The sequence below is a fragment of the Callorhinus ursinus genome, unplaced genomic scaffold, assembly GCF_003265705.2.
Source record: "Callorhinus ursinus isolate GAN/ISIS: 27379988/994484 unplaced genomic scaffold, GSC_fseal_2.0 scaffold31, whole genome shotgun sequence".
NCBI lineage: Eukaryota > Metazoa > Chordata > Mammalia > Carnivora > Otariidae > Callorhinus > Callorhinus ursinus.
In genome coordinates this window covers 6,597,157-6,615,075 of record NW_027397093.1, presented here as the reverse complement: position 1 = coordinate 6,615,075, position 17,919 = coordinate 6,597,157, and the positions used below count along the sequence as shown (strand labels likewise).

General features: G+C 43.9%; 1 long non-coding RNA gene and 1 pseudogene across 1 annotated transcript; both read right to left on the bottom strand.

The window, feature by feature from the left end:
* Positions 1-6,631: 6,631 nt before the first annotated feature.
* On the bottom strand, positions 6,632-17,473 carry LOC141370296 (uncharacterized). The gene is made up of 3 exons (XR_012374200.1): positions 17,357-17,473; positions 8,717-9,317; positions 6,632-8,507 (listed from the first exon to the last, which is right to left on the bottom strand). It is a non-coding gene; the product is annotated as an uncharacterized lncRNA (long non-coding RNA).
* Positions 12,667-13,894, bottom strand: LOC112807523 (nucleophosmin pseudogene; annotated as a pseudogene).
* Positions 17,474-17,919: the final 446 nt, after the last annotated feature.

The window sequence follows — 17,919 nt, the reverse complement described above, 5'->3', positions numbered from 1 at the left end:
TTCCTCCGGGTCCCGCACAACTCCGGCCCCGGACCTGCACCCCGAGCGCACCGAGTGTGGAAGCTTTTCTCCGTCCACCTACGAATAGGTCATTAATTCCATCGGCCAGTGTCTGGCCCTCAGAGAGGGACGCAGAGGTGGTGTCTGCCTTTTACAGAAACTTCCTGTTCTGCTACCGGGGTCCCAGCAATGTTAAATGATATTTTAAGGCCGCCTAAGTGGCTCAGTCGTTAAATGTCTGCCTGGGGCTCAGGTCATGATCCCAGAGTCCCGGGATCAAGCCCCGTGTCGGGCTCCCTGCTCGGTGGGGAGCCTGCTTCTCCCTCTCCCTCTGCCGCTCCCCCTGCTTGTGTGCTCTTTCTCACTATCTCTCTGTGTCAAATAAATAAAATCTTAAAAAAAAATAAAAGATACTTAAAAAAAAGGTAAAATCGTGACTTTCATTCAGATATAACATGAGCAGGTGCTGAAGATTTTCTTTAGTTCGCTCTTCATGAGGGATCCAGGAAGAGGTGACAATCCGTCGGAAGAACAGACACACATCTGGAATATTGTCAAGAATGTGCCCGCGGAGGTGAAACTGGCTTCTTCCACACCGAGAAGGAGAAGTAACTGAACGTGTAACAGGAATCTTTTGCATATCTGTAGACAAGAATTATTTTAATTGCTTCCTATAACTTACAGACTTGTAAAATGGCTTGAAGGCTAGGAAAGACCCAGAGCCCTAACAGAATCAAAATCCGAATCATGGGCTCAGTCAGTGAAGCATCTGCCTTCAGCTCAGGTCATGATCCTGGAGGGGAGCCTGCTTCTCCCTCTCCCTCAGCCTGCAGCTCCCCCTGCTTGTGCTCTCTCTCTGTCAAATAAGTAAATAATAATAAAAAAAAAATCTTAAAAAAGAATCAGAATCACAGTGTACAGCAAATACTTAAGCTCTGTACTAGAGAGTGTTAGATAAAGCCTGGAGGAGGAAGGAGAGAAGTTAATTCTCAACATCGCATGTCTGCCTCCAGGAGTTCATGCTCTAGGAACCACCGTCAGATTAATAAACCGCAGCTCAGCTTTGATGGATTTACTTCTACCTAGACAACCTCTGTGATCTTCACTGCAGCTCCATGAGGGGCGCATCCTTACGTCCCTTCTGCAGATCAGGACATTGAGGCTCGGAGGTGTTAAGAACCTTGACATAGTCACGTGGTGAATGTGGAGTCAGGATTTGAATCCAGTTCTCCCGCCTCTGCGGGCCAGCCCTTCCACAAGGCTAGACTTACACATGGTCCCTGAGAGCCGGGTTTTCTTTCTCAATCTAAGCAAACCCAGAATAAGAGTTGGGTGAGTTTTTCAGTGAACTTCAAACCTCCACCTCCCCTCCAGTTCAGAACACAATAGCCGAAGATGCGCCCACGCAAAAAGTGCAAAAAAAAAAAAAAAAGTTAACTTTTAATGAAAACAAAAATCGAAAGCTACACAAGCTACAGGCATAGGGTCTGCGCTACAGAGCTCTGAGTGGTTGGCCCGGCGCTGCTAGTCCGCTAGTGCAGACCTTATCCACCAGGCACCCGCGCTGGGGTTCCTAAGGAGCCCTTGCGGCGCGCTGCCTCACCGCCTTCTCGGTTCCCGCCTGTGGCTGCGCAATTGCCCTCTTCAGCCACCACCCAGGGACCCTCACTCGTCACTTCCTCCTCCAGATAATAGCCCCAGGCAGAAATTCCTGTGCTGAGTCAGCAGATCTTGGACAGAGAATTGGATCTAAAGCTCTCCTGAGATTAAGGGTGCCCAGAGGATCTAGCTCAGAAAAACTTTTTTCAGAATGGCAACAATTTCTCACACTTAGTGGGACATTCCTCAGTAGTTTAGCCAGGTGGGAAGTTGTCAAAGAACAGGCGAACCCACAGGGATTCTTGCAGCTCAGAGCAAGTGGGCTGCCTAATATTTTTGATTTGCAAAGAAAACAACACATGGGCTATGCTTTCTTGTGGTGGTAGAGTCACGAAGTAATAAAGCATACAGAGTAAAACCTGAAACTCCTCCCTGTCACCAAGCCCCCAACCCCGGGCCCAGCCAATCCAGTCCAGTTCTCTCAGCGTGGTGGACTCTTCCAGTTCCTTTTCTATGCATTCTCACCCATAAACATATATTCGTGGGATTGAATAATAGCTATTTTGGGGATTCGCTTTCACATTCATGTTCATCTTAGTCATGACATTAAATCTTGAAGATCATTCTGTTAGTACACATAAATCCACCTCATTCCTTTGAAGGGTTGCAAAATATCTCATGAATGGATGCACCATCATCTGTCCAGACAATCCTCTATTGGATGGTTTGTTTCCTTTCCCCCCAATATAAAGCGGGCTTCAGCGAACATCCTTTTGCATCTATCTCTATGTACACATTACACACTCATGGGTTTCTGAAAGGCTAGATTCCGGGAAAAAGAATCATTGAGTCAGAGGGACTTTAACATTTTGGTGGCTATGCCAAAAACTCTTACTTAACTTACAAGGGAGGAGGCAGGCACTGAGTTCTGCCCCATGGGGCACCCAATTCCCTCCTAGTTAATGTCGGAGCAGTGCTGCAGGGGGCGCCATTGACATAAAATACTTCTGGAATGGAGCACCAAGTCCCAGATCTAGCAGCCAGGCACATTCTCCAACGTTGGATATTTATCTCTAAAATTTTGATAATTTGATGACGAAAAATGTGGCCTTGTTTTCATTTACATGCTAAATATTATGAGTGAAGTTAAGCTTTATTTGCTTAGTCAAATACTTTTTTCTGGGGCGCCTGGGTGGCTCAGTCGTTAAGCGTCCGCCTTCTGCCTTCGCCTCAGGTCATGATCCCAGGGTCCTGGGATCCAGCCCTGCCTCCGGCTCTCCACTCTGCCTGAAGCCTGCTTCTCCCTCTCCCACTCCCCCTGCTTGTGTTCCCTCCCTCACTGTGTCTCTCTCTGTCAAATAAATAAATAAATAAATAAATAAATAAATAAATAAATACCTTAAAAAATACCTTTTTCTATTTCCCCCCCCTTTTTTTTACATATTCTGATTATTAATCCAGCACCTGTGATGTATGTTGGCAATGTTTCCTTCCATTCTTCCACGGTCTTTAACTTTCTTTGCAGTGTCTTTCATCATACAGAAGTTTTAGATATTTAGGTGACCAAGTCTCTCAGTCTGTTCTTTTACGGCTTCTAGGTTTTACAACTTTTACGATTCCTCACATCAAGACTATAAAAATATTTTCCAATACTTTTGCCAACTAGCATAAAGCATTTGTTAAGGTATAATCTCTGATCCATCTAGAATTTTTACGTGGTTGCAAAGAAAGATTCAAACTTAAATTTTTTTCCCAAATGAGCATCTAAATATCCTAACACTCCTTCTTGCATAGCCACTAATCGGATCATAAGATAAAATAGCTATTCATTTCCAAGTGGAGTTCTGGAAAAATCTCTAGCCATCATGTCTGCCATGAGGTCAAAGAAACAAAAATGAGAGAACCTTATCATTTCAATAAGGACTGAAACTATTGTTTGATGAAATTAAACAGCCATCCCAGACGAAAACACAACAAACTCTGAGAGGTAGAAATAAAGGAAGTAAGGGACATTTCCTTAACAAGGTAGCAGCGTTTGCCTCACAAGAACAATTCACATGTACACAAGGGAGAGAGGGGAGAGGCATTCTCTGTTAGGCTAGGAATAAGGTAAAGACGCAACCATAGGGGGCACCTGGGTAGCTCAGTCAGTTAAGTGTCTGACTCTTGGTCTCAGCTCAGGTCTTGATCACAGGGTTGTGAGTTCAAGCCCCGTATTGGGCTCCACACAATGGGAAAAAAAGATGCAACTATAATCACTATTTATGCACAGTGTGATCCATGCAATGAAGCACAAACGAAGCATTCTGAAGGAGACAAAATGTGGCTAATTGTAGAAGGGTCCATTGCTTTCTTAGAAAATCCAGCAGAACCAGAGCAACCTGAGTTACTGCATGAACTGACTGGACTGAGATGAATGTCTGGAAATCAATTTAGTTCCACATCCCAACAGAAATCAGCCTAAATACGCACAGGAAAATTTCTGGGCCAGACGACATTAAACAGTTTGTTAATATCCTCCTTCCAACATTCTCTAGAAATGACCAATAAAACTAAAAATGGGGAAAACTGGCATCAGTGCCAGGAACTAGGGAAATACGTCAACCCTATGCCAGGCCTCAAGGCAAGTCGGTGGCCAGGGGGACGAATGACAATGAGCGTCAGTGTGTCTTATTACTCTGTTACTTGCTGACCTTCTTGGAACCTGGTCTTGGGCAAAGGCTGTCCATGGGTTTTCTCATTTAATCCTTGTGCCAATAAACCTATAAAGTGGGTATGCTTACTTCCATTTTTCCAATAAGATATGCTTGGTCAAGGTCAGAGCAGGGCCGACCCCAGGTGGAAAGCCATGTAGATCTGATTCTAAAATCCACGCTTTTAAGTCGTATCAGGCCTCTTGACTCTCAGGCCCCAGGCCAGTAAGTAAGTAGTTAGGATGTCTGGGGGGAGGTGGAGGTGAGTAAAGGGCAAATGGGGTATTGAGGGGCTCAGAGTGGCAAGTTCTTGGCAGTCAAGGGGAAACACCCAGAGCATCCTGCGTAAATGAAGTGCTGTAACTTGCAGAGGCTTTTTATTCAACACTTCCTGTCACCCTGGCAGGTTGCATCAAGATCCGCAACATGAGGCTCAGAGAAGTTAAGAGGTGGCCCAATGTCACACAGATCCCATGTAGAAATGTGGGGATTTGCTCCCAGGGAGCCCATGTCTCCACAGGCCACCCTGCAGAATGTGTGGGCCTCCTACCGCGGCTGTGCTGCTGGGGACAAAGGGAGGGGAGGCAGGCAGAGGCTTGCTCTCCTAGCCCACACCCAAGGCAAGAGGCCAAGGGAGACAGGAAATGGGGGCTGGCCATCTCTCAGCCCAGTGGAAAGGGCCTCAGTGGCTAGAAGTGTCGGAGCTGGGCCACACAAAGCCTCCTTGTCTTCTTGTCTCAGCACAGGCAAGACCTCAGGGCTGGGTGAGTCAGGCCACCTCCTCTCCACATAGATGGAGGAGGCTACTAGCTGAGCACCCCACAGGCCGTGGTCAGAGGAAGGGAACCTGTGGGGTATGGTCATGGATGTCTCCGTTGCCAAGTGGAAAGCGGTGGGGGGTAGGGGTAGGTGGAAACTGACAAGTTGAAATTTAAGAACTTTTTGTTTTTAATTCCACTCCCTTTATTGTGTGCAGTCCTGAATCTTCCCAGATAGAAGATGTAAGGAGATGGGAAAGTCTGCTGAGTACAGGGAGACAAGAAGTCGGGAGGGGAGAAGTTTAATATTAACAATGATAACATCAGTAACCACAGCCCCGAGAGCTGACATTCACTGATTCCAACTGTATCAAGCAGAGTTGGAAGCCCCGTGAGCTCCGTTTCTCGGTGGCTTTCAGCTGCTACTGTAGGAGGTGGGTTCTGTGGTCAGCCCAGAACTTGGCAAGAGCAGCTTGCCAGCCGGTGTTTTCTAAAGCCATGAATCAGGCTTCTCTGAAGCCTAATGGGGTCTGGCAAGGTATCCCGCCTGCTCAACTTTGAGATATTTTGGCAGATTCGCATTGCTCCATGTCCATTCAGGTCATCATAAAAGGCACTGACACTTCCCGAGAATGCGTTGGTGATGCATGATTCCAGCATCCTCCATGTGGTGGGTGGGGGTCAGCTGGCATTTCCCCTAGCTCTCTGAGAATCTTGTCTGCAGTGCTTTCTTTTTTTAAGTTTTTTTTTTTAAGTTTTTGTTGTTGTTGTTTATTTAAGTCATCTCTACACCCCACGTGGGGCCTGAACCCACAACCCCTGAGATCAAGAGTCACACACTCCTCTGACCCAGCCAGCCAGGTGCCCCACTGCTTTCTAGGGAGATCTCATTTTGCTGCTCGAGGCTGGAGTTGGGGTAAAATGTAAACTGTCTGAGGACACTGCTTGGCTGACTATTCAAAGCATTTCAGTTCGAATCCGTCAGTAGGGGAGGGAAGGAAGTGGGTTTAAACCCTGACTCTGTCCTCACTGGCTGTGTAGCCTTAGGAATATGACCTCCTTTCTCTAAGCTCCAATTTCCTCACCAAAAAGAGGGGGTAACAGTAACACCCCCTCCCGGCAGAAACTGAATTCCCCTGCCTGCCTCTGGTCTGCTTTCCCGAGCTTTCTTTGCAGGTTGAGTTTCTTGAGGATAGAAAGGGTGTGAGCACTGCTTGACAGGCCTGCAGGGGGCCCTCAGGGGGAGTTCAAGGTTCTCAGGGAGTCAGGAAAGTCAACTGCTGACCAAGTAAGAGCCAGCCAGCAGAAGCTGCTTCCAGAGGAAGGTTCAGAGTCCCAGCCCCATGAAGGTGATCTTTAAACACTAGGACTTTTCTTTTCTTTTCTTTTTTTTAAAGATTTTATTTATTTATTTGACAGAGAGAGACACACAGCGAGAGAGGGAACACAAGCAGGGGGAGTGGGAGAGGGAGAAGCAGGCCTCCCGCAGAGCAGGGAGCCCGATGCGGGACTCGATCCCAGGACGCTGGGATCATGACCTGAGCCAAAGGCAGACGCTTAATGACTGAGCCACCCAGGCGCCCCAACACAGGGACTTTTCTAATCACTGTTACTACATGCCTTCGAGATCGGTGGGGGGAATGTTTGGCCTGATTGTGGAGGGCCTTGAAGGTCACTCTCGGGAGATTCTGCCTTTATGCTCTGGGCAGAGGTGCTGGAAGGGTTTTTGGCCAAAGTGTGAGACAATCATACCCAATCCCCTTCTTCTTTTAAAAATCTTTTTCTTTCAAAATAATTTTAGACTTAGGAAAATAATACAACAAGTTCCTGTATAGGCTTTACCAGCTTCCCCAAATAGTAACATCTTGAATGACTACAGAAGAATTAGCAAAGCCAGGAAATTAACATTAATGTAATAGAATTAAAGAATTTACAGTTTACTCAGATGTTCCCAATTGTCCCCCTACTGTTCTCGTTCTGGTCTAGGATGCCATCCGTGATCCCAAAGTGCATTCAGTTGTCATGTGTCTTTGGGCTCCTTTAATCTAGAACAGCTGCTTTTTTTGTGTGTCTCAGAACTTTGAGGGTTTATCTTAAGAGTCCAGGTCAGTTATTTTTTCCTTCATAACCTTGACATTTTTTTAAGAGTATTGGCCAATTTTTTTTTAAGATTTTATTTATTTATTTGAGAGAGAGAGAGAAGGAGAGACAGTGAGAAAGCACAAGCAGGGAGGAGAGGGAGAAGCAGGCTTCCCACAGAGCAAGGAGCCCGATGCAGGGCTCAATCCCAGGACACTGGGATCATGACATGAGCCGAAGGCAGACGCCCAACTGACTGAGCCACCCAGGCGCCCCTGGCCAATTTTTTATAGAATGTTTTTCACCTTGAGTCTGTCTGACGTTTTCTCATGCTGAGCCTTGAGGTTATGCGTTTTTGGTGAAAGTCCCACAGAAGTGATGTCGTGTCCTTCCCAGTGCATCGGATCAGGAGGCACATGTGATATTGTCGTGTCTCATTACTAGTCATAATTTGGAAGGATGATGAGGTAAAGGTGATGTCTGCCAAGTTTCTTTCTCCACTCTAAATTATTGCCTTTCCTTTTGTAATTAACAAGTATCTTATGGGGAAATACTCTGACACTATACAATTCTCCTATTTATCATCATACTTTCAACCTACTAAATTTAGCATTCATTGCTGATTCTTATCTGTAATATTTATTACCATTGGCTTTCCAAAGGTGATTTTCTATCTCCATAATTCCTTCTGCATTGATTAATTGAAATTCAATTGGAAGGAAGAGCTGTCCCTTCTCTCCCATTTATGTATTTATTCAATTATTTCAGTATGGACTCATGGATATTTATTTTATTCTCTGGGTTATAATCCATTACTAACATTATTTGTTTTGTTGCTCAAATTGTCCCAGATATGGCCACTAGGAGCATCTTCAAGTTGGCTCCTGTGTCCTTTTGAAATACTGCCATTCTATCCTGAGCCCTGCCTTACTTCCTGACAACCACAAGAGGTTTCGGGCTCATCTCATATTCCCATTACTCTCATCCTGGACTCAGTCATTTCTCCAAGGAACCCGGGTTCCTTGTCTTGGAGAATGGTATTTAGAAACTAGGATGTGGGTGCTGGGTGTGCTCCTTGCTACCGGGGTATCATTGTTTCTAGGCCCTCTCAGCTGACACACTAAAGAATATAAAATAAAGAACAGTTCTGAAGCTATTTTATGGGTATTCTCGGATTGAGAAAATAAGTAAATGTGTTTAATGGGAGCTAGGTTCCTCACCATCAAAGAAAGGAATTGCAAATAAGGAAAGGGGGAAGGGCAAAATGAGCCCTGTTGTGCTCAATCAGAACTGGAAACATCAGCATGAACCCATGGCTTTGTATACATAGGCAGATTGATAGATGCAGAAATAAATATGATCTAGGGCGCCTGGGTGGCTCAGTTGGTTAAGCAACTGCCTTCGGCTCAGGTCATGATCCTGGAGTGCCGGGATCGAGTCCTGCATCGGGCTCCCTGCTCAGCAGGGGGTCTGCTTCTCCCTCTGACCTTCCCCCCTCTCATGCTCTCTCTCTCTATCTCATTCTCTCTCAAGTAAATAAATTCTTTAAAAAAAAAAAAAGAAAGAAATATGATCTAGCACTTCCACTCCCGGCTGTATACCAAACGGAAACACATGGTCACGAAAAGACATGGACAGGAATAGAGACCTTCACCGTCACCACAGTCCCGAAGCAGAAAACTACCCAAATCCCCATGGACAGCTGACTAGATCATCAACAGATCTACCCCTGCATGCAACAACATGGGTGAATCTTAGAAAAATACAATTCATGAAAGAAGTTTTCACGAAAAACTTCTGTATGGTTCACTTTACACAAAGTACGAGAACAGGCAAAATTAACCCATGCTGCGAGAACTCGGTGTTGAGTCCCTTCGTGTGTGCCCTGGTTGGCAGGTGACTGCAAAGAAATGAGGGGCCCCTCAAGGGCCCATAATGTTGTGCAGTGCGGTCTGGGCACTGATCACACGGGTGTGTTCCAGTCTCACAATGACCATATGTACACTTCAATGAAGTTTGAGGGGCCCCTGGGTGGCACAGTTGGTGGAGCAGTGGAGGCAGACCCTTGGTTTCAGCTCAGGTCGTGATCTCAGGGTCATAAGATGGAGCCCTGCATCTGGCTTCATACCGAGCACAGAGTCAGCTTGAGATTCTCTCCCTCTGCCCTTCCTGCTCATGCTCTCTCTCTCTATTAAAAACAAAAACAAAAACAAAAATACTTAAAATAAGAAAAATAAAACTTTATTTTATTTTTTTAATTCTTTTTTTTTTAAGATTTTATTTATTTATTTGACAGAGAGAGAGACAGCAAGAGCAGGAACACAAGCAGGGGGAGTGGGAGAGGGAGAAGCAGGCTCCCCACAGAGCAGGGAGCCCGATGCGGGGCTCGATCCCAGGACCCTGGGATCATGACCTGAGCCGAAAGCAGACGCTTAAGGACTGAGCCACCCAGGCACCCAGAAAAATAAAAGTTTAAAAAAAATCTTCATGTTGTCTTCATTTCAGCTCAGCTGCTGGAGCAACCCCCATTAACCAAACAGAATAAGAGCAATCTCTAAACTTCAGGCATTGAAGGGATCCCTGGGGGGCTCAGTCAGTTAACCGCCTGCCTTTGGCTCAGGTCATGATCCCAGGATCCTGGAATCAAGTCCCGCATCGGGCTCCTCAGGCAGCCTGCTTCTCCCTCTGCCTGCCACTCCCCCTGCTTGTACTCTCTCTCTCTCTCTCTCTCTCTCTCTCTGACAAATAAATAAATACATAAAATCTTTTAAAAAAAAAAGTTTAATTCTTTCTCTTAATCCTAGTTGAGAAAGCCTGTGGGCGGTAATTGAAAGATCATGCAAATTGGTATTGACCTTTATCAACTCTCCTCTGGCAAACCCCCCACCTGCATGCAGCTATCTAGACTTCACACCTGTTTGATGCTAGTCTTCTAGGGCTAGGACCCTTGATCCAGCCCCAGCTGGGGCTGTAGAGTGGGAAGGGATTGTTGTAGGCCCACCCAACTAGAAGGGTGGGGAGGTGTAGGGAAAGGAAGTGACTTGCCCAAGGCTACCCCATGCTGGGAAGAGCCAGATTACATCAGTAAAGGTCAATGTCAGCTACTGATCTTCTCAGGCTACCTTTTTTTTTTTTTTAAAGATTTTATTTATTCATTTGACATAGAGAGACAGCGAAAGAGGGAACACAAGCAGGCAGAGTGGGAGAGGGAGAAGCAGGCTTCCCACTGAGCAGGGAGCCCAATGCAGGGCTCAATCCCAGGACCCTGGGATCATGACCTGAGCCGAAGGCAGACGCTCAATGACTGAGCCACCCAGGCGCCCCAGGCTACCATTTTTGTAATGAATTATAATGAGCAGGGCTTCTGTCCTATGCATTATTAAAAGTTACATTCTTTTTTTTTTAAAGGTGAAATGGTGTCTCTCAAACAGATACAACACAAACATGTGTTCTAAAGATTTTATTTCACTGATGCAATAAAGGAATGAGGCCGATTATAATAGGTTCAAAGGAGAAGTTTAAAAAGTATAAGTGTATAGGGCCCCTGGGTGGCTCAGTCATTAAGCGTCTGCCTTCGGCTCAGGTCATGATCCCAGGGTCCTGGGATCGAGTCCCTCACCGGGAAGCCTGCTTCTCCCTCTCCCACTCCCCCCTGCTTATGTTTCCTCTCTGGCTGTGTCTCTCTCTGTCAAATAAATAAATAAAATCTTTTTAAAAAGCACAAGTGTATAGAAGTAAAGGAATAGTGAAACAAATGCATGAAGGAAAGCAAAACCAGCTTTTTCCAGAGTGGGAACTTCTACTCGTCAAGACAGAATGTGAATGTCTAGGGACAAGAATTATTTTTCATCGCTATCAGTTACCTCCATTTTACAGGACTGCAAAACAGCTCCCATGGAATCAAAACCAAAATGCAGAACGGGGTGCTACAGGCAATGCATAGTTTTCCACTGAATGAAAATCTCCTATGGTTTCTTCCCCTTCTGATCAAAAACAATTTCATCTCTTCCCATGCAACTCATCAATACTATCATATCAAATGGATCTAATTATTTCTGGTACCTCTCTTTTTATAAGGTGAAGTAACAAATCTTTCGTGATTTTCCTTGGGCTTTCTGGGAGATCTCAGATATCCTTACAATTTTACTTTGTTTTATGTTTAGGATTGATTTGAGGAAGGCAAGAACCCAAAGTTTTCAGGAGATTTGAACACGTAAGGTAGGATCATGGGTGTCTGAGAGATAATACTTGTCTACTTACTTGAAAGTGACATTAAAGAAAATGATATGACTGTAAAGCACTTTAGCTCTCTCCTAAGCAAGAAACCTGGTTTTCTTAAACAATTAAAGACATAATAAAATCAACGTAAAAGTCAGATATTCTGGTAAAACTCGGAGTCTTTGCTTTCTAGGCAGATCACAGGGGAAAAAGAATAACCCTCTATATTATGGGTAACAATAAAACAGGAAACCAAGAAAACGGGGCCATCAACATTAAGCAAATTTTTCTAATATTTTAAACACATTTCCTAGTGTCTCAGACTCAGGTGTTATAAACCAAGGCAAACAAAATTCATTGTGCTTCATTTTTTTTCATTATGCTCTTTCATATTTTACAACAAACTGACTCTTTAGGATTGATCTCAGAGGACCCATGAGGTCAGAACTAATTTTATAACACTGCTAAGATGCTATTGACTTGCAACACATTCATTTTTGCTATTTTCAAATGAATTACTAAATAAGCATTAAAATTTTTTTCGGTTTCAATTTCCAAGACAGTAAATATCACTAGTTATAACCCACAAATAAAGCTGTTTGGTGTCCTCAATATGCTTGAAGAATGTAAGGGAGTTTCACCAAACAAACCAAAAACAAACAAAACCCCCCCAAGCCAATGTGAATTCTGCTGCTTTAGGAAAAAACTACTCTTTTCCTGGTAAAACAGAAGGACACACAGTTGAATTTTGTTCTATTGTTCTTAGCATAGTGTAACTATTGTTCTTAGCATAGTGTCAATCATGCTCAGTGATTATAACTTTTAAGCAAAGCAGCTTCTGTTTCGCAGAGAAAACCAGAGATTGGAATACTCATGAAGGTCCACTGTCTCCCGTTAGCATTTTAGCCGACAAACAGAATTCACAAGGACACAAAACACAGTTTTCTGCCGCCACGTGCATCCCCTAGAGTACAGCTTCTCCAAGTGGCAAAAATGAATACATTCATTAAGAGACCCAAAGTTATAGGCTATCCATAGCATATAAAAAAAGAAGCAAAAGTATGTAAACTTAAATTATGCTTAGTATGCGTGTCTCAGGGCCCCATTTTGCTTAGAAATAATCTACATACCCAGTGAATATACACTAATCAAATCAATCAGTCCAAGGTTTTAAGTTACCTAAAGATCCTAGAAATTATTTTTAAGCCGATAAACTACAAAACATAACTTGAAAAATAAAATTCATTAGCATAACAATACAATTTTGTTAAACACGGATTTGCATTTACAAATTTTTTTTTACTTTATTAAAATACTGAGTTTATTTCACGTGTATATTTTTGTCTCCCCACCATTTCCATTTGTCTGACCACCACTACTACTATGTCCTATCATAACATTCCGTACATACTTAAAACCAAGCAAAGGGTGGAGTTCCATCTTTAAAAACTAAACAGGCATTTTGGACAACACATTCTTGGCAATGGAACCTGGACAACATTTATCAGACACGGTAGGGAAAGTTCTCACTCTGCATTATAAAAAGGACAACCAGATATCAACTGTTACAGAAAAGAAATAAGACGGAAAATTTTAACAAACTGTTTAAACTATTTTCTTAAAGAGACTTCCTCCACTGCCAGAGATCTTGAATAGCCTCTTGGTCAGTCATCCGGAAGCAATTCTTCACATAATTGATGAACTTGGCTTCCACTTTGGGAAGAGAACCACCTTTTTCTATACTTGCTTGCATTTTTGCTTTAATGTCTTCTACAGAACTAGGTCCTTTCGGTGTTTTGGGCGTCTTTTCCTGTTTTTTGAAAGATTCTTGACCTTTTGTTCTTGGTGTTGACGGTTTTGAGTCTTTTCCATTCTGGTTTGATTTTTGTGCATTTTTGGCTGGAGTATCTCATATAGATTTCTTTACTGGAGCCTTTTCTTCAGCTTCCTCATCATCAAAATCATCTTCATCATCATCTTCATCAGTTTTACTTTTTTCTGTGGAACCTTGCTACCACTTCCAGGAGCAGAACGCTTTCCGGATATACTAAGGAGTTTCACGTCCTCTTCCTCTTCATCTTCTGACTCTGCATCTTCCTCCACAGCTACTAAGTGCTGTCCACTAATATGCACAGGCCCTGAACCACATTTCAACCGTAAGACCACAGGTGGTGTTATTTCAAAGCCCCCAAGAGAAACCGTTGGCTGTACAGACATTTTCAAAGTTGCCAGTGTGACTTTAATTGGACTGCCTTCATAATTCATTGCCTCTGCTTCAACAATGTGCAATTCATCCTTTGCACCAGCTCCTAAACTGACCGTTCTTAAAGATAACTGGTGCTCATTTTCATCATTATCCACCTTAAAGTGATAATCCTTATCAGCCTTTAGTTCACAACCGAAAAGATAGTTCTGGGGCCTCAGGGGGCTCATGTCCATGTCCATCGACTCTTCCATGGGGTGGTGGCACACACTTAGGTGGAAGAGAAGGCGGACGGAGATAAACAACTACTGTTCCACACAACGGCCGCGCAGGATGGAATCACACCAAGGCTGCATTTACAAATTTAAACATGTAAGATCGCGCTAGCTTATTTGATGAGTAAATGTGTGTCAGTTTAGGAAAAAACACACACAAGTAGAATACAAATGTATGCTCCTGTATACATTTCAAGAGTTATTTTATTCATATATAAGCAAATAAACATACATACATTTCTGCTTCATTACAAATATTAGCATATTTGTACACTTTATTTAACTCCACCTATTTTTTAGAGATCTTCTATTTCAGCACATAAAAGAACTTTGTTTTCTTTTACGGCTGCGTAAGATTTTATTATCTCCTATCACAAATAATGCTGCAGTGAAAAATCTTGTCCATGCATTATGTGCATGCATCAGAATATATCTGTATTTCTGGTCCAGAGGCTATATGCATTTGCCATTTTGCTTGATAACGCCAAATTGACTTACAGAGGTGACTCCAGTAGATGCTCACATCAGCAGCGTGTAAAAATGCCTTTTTCCTCACACAAGCTCCAACAAGTATGTTATAAAACTCTTAGATACCCTCCTCAACATGATAGATGGGAAACTGTTTTCTGAGGATAATTTGAATTTGAATTTCTTTTATTATGAGTGAGGCTGAGTGTCTTTTAAAATATCCAGAACCGCAGTGCCTGGGTGACTCAGTTGGCTGAACATCCAACTCTTGATTTTGGCTCAGGTCATGATCTCAGGGTCCTGAGATTGAGCCCCATGTCTGGCTCCGAGCTCAGGGCAGAGTCTGCTTGTCCCTTTCCCTCTGCTCCTCCCCCAACTCACGTGCATGCTCTCTCTCTTAAATAAATAAATAAAATCTCAAAAAAAATATCCAGAACTATTTGTATTTCCTTTTCTGTGACCTAGATTTTCATATCATTTATTCCTTTTTCTATTGTCTTGTAAAGCTTTTCCTTATTGAATTGTGGGAGTTCTTTACATATTATGCCTTCAGCATATATCAAACTCCTCTATATACTTAGATCTGTTTCTGGATTTCCTATTCTGTTTATCTGATATGTTGGTATATTCATGAGCCTGCTTTTCATTACTGAAGCTTTGTAATGTGCTGTAATATGTGATAGGGATAGTTCCTCTTTGTCTTCTAGATTTTCCCCCTGATTCTTCTTGATTCTATTTTTCTATAGGAACTTTAGAATCAGCTCCTCTGGTTATAAAAAGTTCCCATTTGTGTTTCCTTTGTAGCTTGTTTAATTTATAGAATAATTTAGGGAAAATCAACATCTCCATGATCTTGATTCTTTTGACTCAAGAACATAGAATGTCTTTCCATTTGTTCCAGTCTTCTTTTGTGTCCCCCAGTAGCATTCCCAAGTCCTCCTGGAGATTGTTATCAGTTAGCTTTTGCTGTATAATAAACCATCCCCATACTTAATGGTTTTAAACATCAGCCATTCTTGAGCTCCTGATTCTGCAGGTTACCAATTTGGGCTGGGTTCGGCTGAGTGGTTCTTCTGCTGGTCTCTGCTGAGCTCAGGTGGGCTCACTTACGAACCTATGATGAGCTGTGGGACAGTGGGCACTCGCAGGTTAGGATGGCCTTGTTGTTTGGGAGGATTAGAATGGCTTGGGATTCTATGGGGTATCTCACCCTCCAGAAGGTCAGTTTGGGTTTTCTACATGATGTCTCAAGTACATTGAGATTTTGGATTAGCTCTTTGAAATTATATGCAAAGTTGCATGTACATGTATGGGTGGGTACATGTGTGTGTACTCAGGGCACAGGTCCCATGCTTTTATCAAATCCTAAAAAGGGTCCATGATCCAAAGCTGTGATCTCCCCTGCTGCAGAATCAAGATGAAGGCTTTTGTTCTCCCTTCTCAATAGCAGGAAGCATCCTCCAACCTTGGGTTTGTAAGTAATCATCCTATGTCACTGTGACCTGCTGGGGGGGGGGGGGCGCACGGAAATGCTCCCATTCTGCCCATCCTCAGTCTAACAGAGGTGGCCTTTCCTCCCATCCTATGGGCTAAAGGCTCATTCTTTCGGACTCGGATGGGCCTAGGACTAACTCATCGCTCAGATCCAGTTGTCCCGATGGCTCTACCTTTACATCAGGTTGTAAGCCTCATATTCTGTTGGAGGAATGTAAATTTGGACAGCCTTTGTGAAGGGCCATCTGCCAATATCTACAACAATGCTAAATGTGCATACCCTTTGACTCTGCAATTCTACTTCCAAGAATCTGGTCCATAGATAATGAAACAAATGTACAAAAATGATATATGGTATACTAAGGAAATGTTTAAATGAATGAACTCTAGCTACATATACCAGCATGGAATCACCTCCAAGACTTATTGTTGGAAAAAGAAAGCATCTTGGGAGAGCAGAGGAGGGGCTGAGCCCTGCCTCCCTAAACTCTGAGAGTTCCCTGGTCCAGTGAGCAATGGAGAACAGGGATTTGGGCCCCAGCTTTGTGGCATTGGGCACAGTCCCTGGGTGTGAAGGGCAGGTGGAGGTGGCCATGACACCAGCTGTGGGTGATGCTGATGACAATCTCTAAGTTCATCTGAGAGCAAAGAGGGACATGTAGCAGGTGCCAGAGACCAGGGTGCAGAGGCCCAGACCTACTAAGCCCCTTCAGCAAACATTTCCTGTGAGGGAGCCCTGTCATCACCCTCATTTTACAAATGGGATTGAGAAGGGATAAGAAACCTGCCCAAGGTCACCCTGGACTCCAGAGCCTCCTCTCAACTGTGGATGTGCTCCAAGACTATGGAAGGGCACCTTACTAAGGGGGTCACAGCCAGCTTGTCACCTAAAGTTACACAGGCTTTAGACACTCTTTAAATCATACTGACATTGAGAATTTTGCACCCCAAATTTGAAAACCACTGAACTAAGAAGAAACAGGAAGGAAGGAAGGAATGAAGGAAGGAAGGAAGGAATGAAGGACGGAAGGAAGGAAGGAAGGAAAGAAGGGGAAAAGGAAGGAAAAAGAGAGTATAGCAAGTATCTTTGCCCTGGAATAATTCTGCTTTTAACTCAGTTCCCTAGGACTGAAAGGGTAGATGAGTGGAGAATTCTAAACTGTTCCTACCAGTCCGCAGATTTTATTCCTTTATGAACCTAGAATATATTGAAGAATTTGTGTGTTGTGAAGCTTAAATGGGAGAGTCACATGTTTCCGACTGAGGTATAAATTTAGTTTGTAAACTAAGCGTTCCAGGGATGGCTGTCCCTTCTGGGCCCCCAAGTGCACAGGAAGTCCCATCCCCAGCAGATAAGCAGAGAGGACCGGGGAGGAATTCTGGTGGGCTGATGGCTGGGGCAGAAGTATGGTAGGCAGGAATATGTCATTTTGGGTAGATCTTAGTGAGGAAATTTGCCTCAAAGCAGAAATGCTGATTCAAGCTCAGTGAGAGGTAAATCTGGTTGTACTGGGGTAAGATTAGATTAGAATTTTTAGAATAGGCAGGAATTGAACTTTAAATAAGTACCAGGCTTGTGAATCTCCGATTTGCTGTGGTTGATCCATGCGCCTTCATGAGAAAATACATCTCTTCAGATCTCAGAACCCAGGGACTATCAGCAACATAGCGTGAGCCACCACAGTAACGCGGCTTCGCTAAAAACAAAACCAAACAAAACGTCAAGCACTGGCCTGGAAGGCAGGATGCGAGGCAGCTGGTTTCCCAACTCTGCCCCTTACTTGCTGTGTGAGTTTGATTTTTTTTAATTGTTTGATTTTTTAATTTATTTTTTAAATCATAAAGAGAGAGAGAGCACAAGCAGGGGGAGCATCAGGCAGAGGGAGAAGCAGGCTCCCTGCTGAGCGAGGAGCCCGATGTGGGACTCAATCCCACGTCGATAGGATCATGACCTGAGCGGAAGGCAGACGCGGGCTGAGCCACGCAGGCATCCCACTGTGTGGGTTTGGATAGTTAGCTCACCCTTTCTGGGCGTTAGTCTCTTACCCTCTGCGAAGGGAGGTGGTGGGTGGGAGGGGCCCAGAGAATCTGAGGTTCCCCGCACCGACCACCAATCCTTCCTGCTCTCGGCA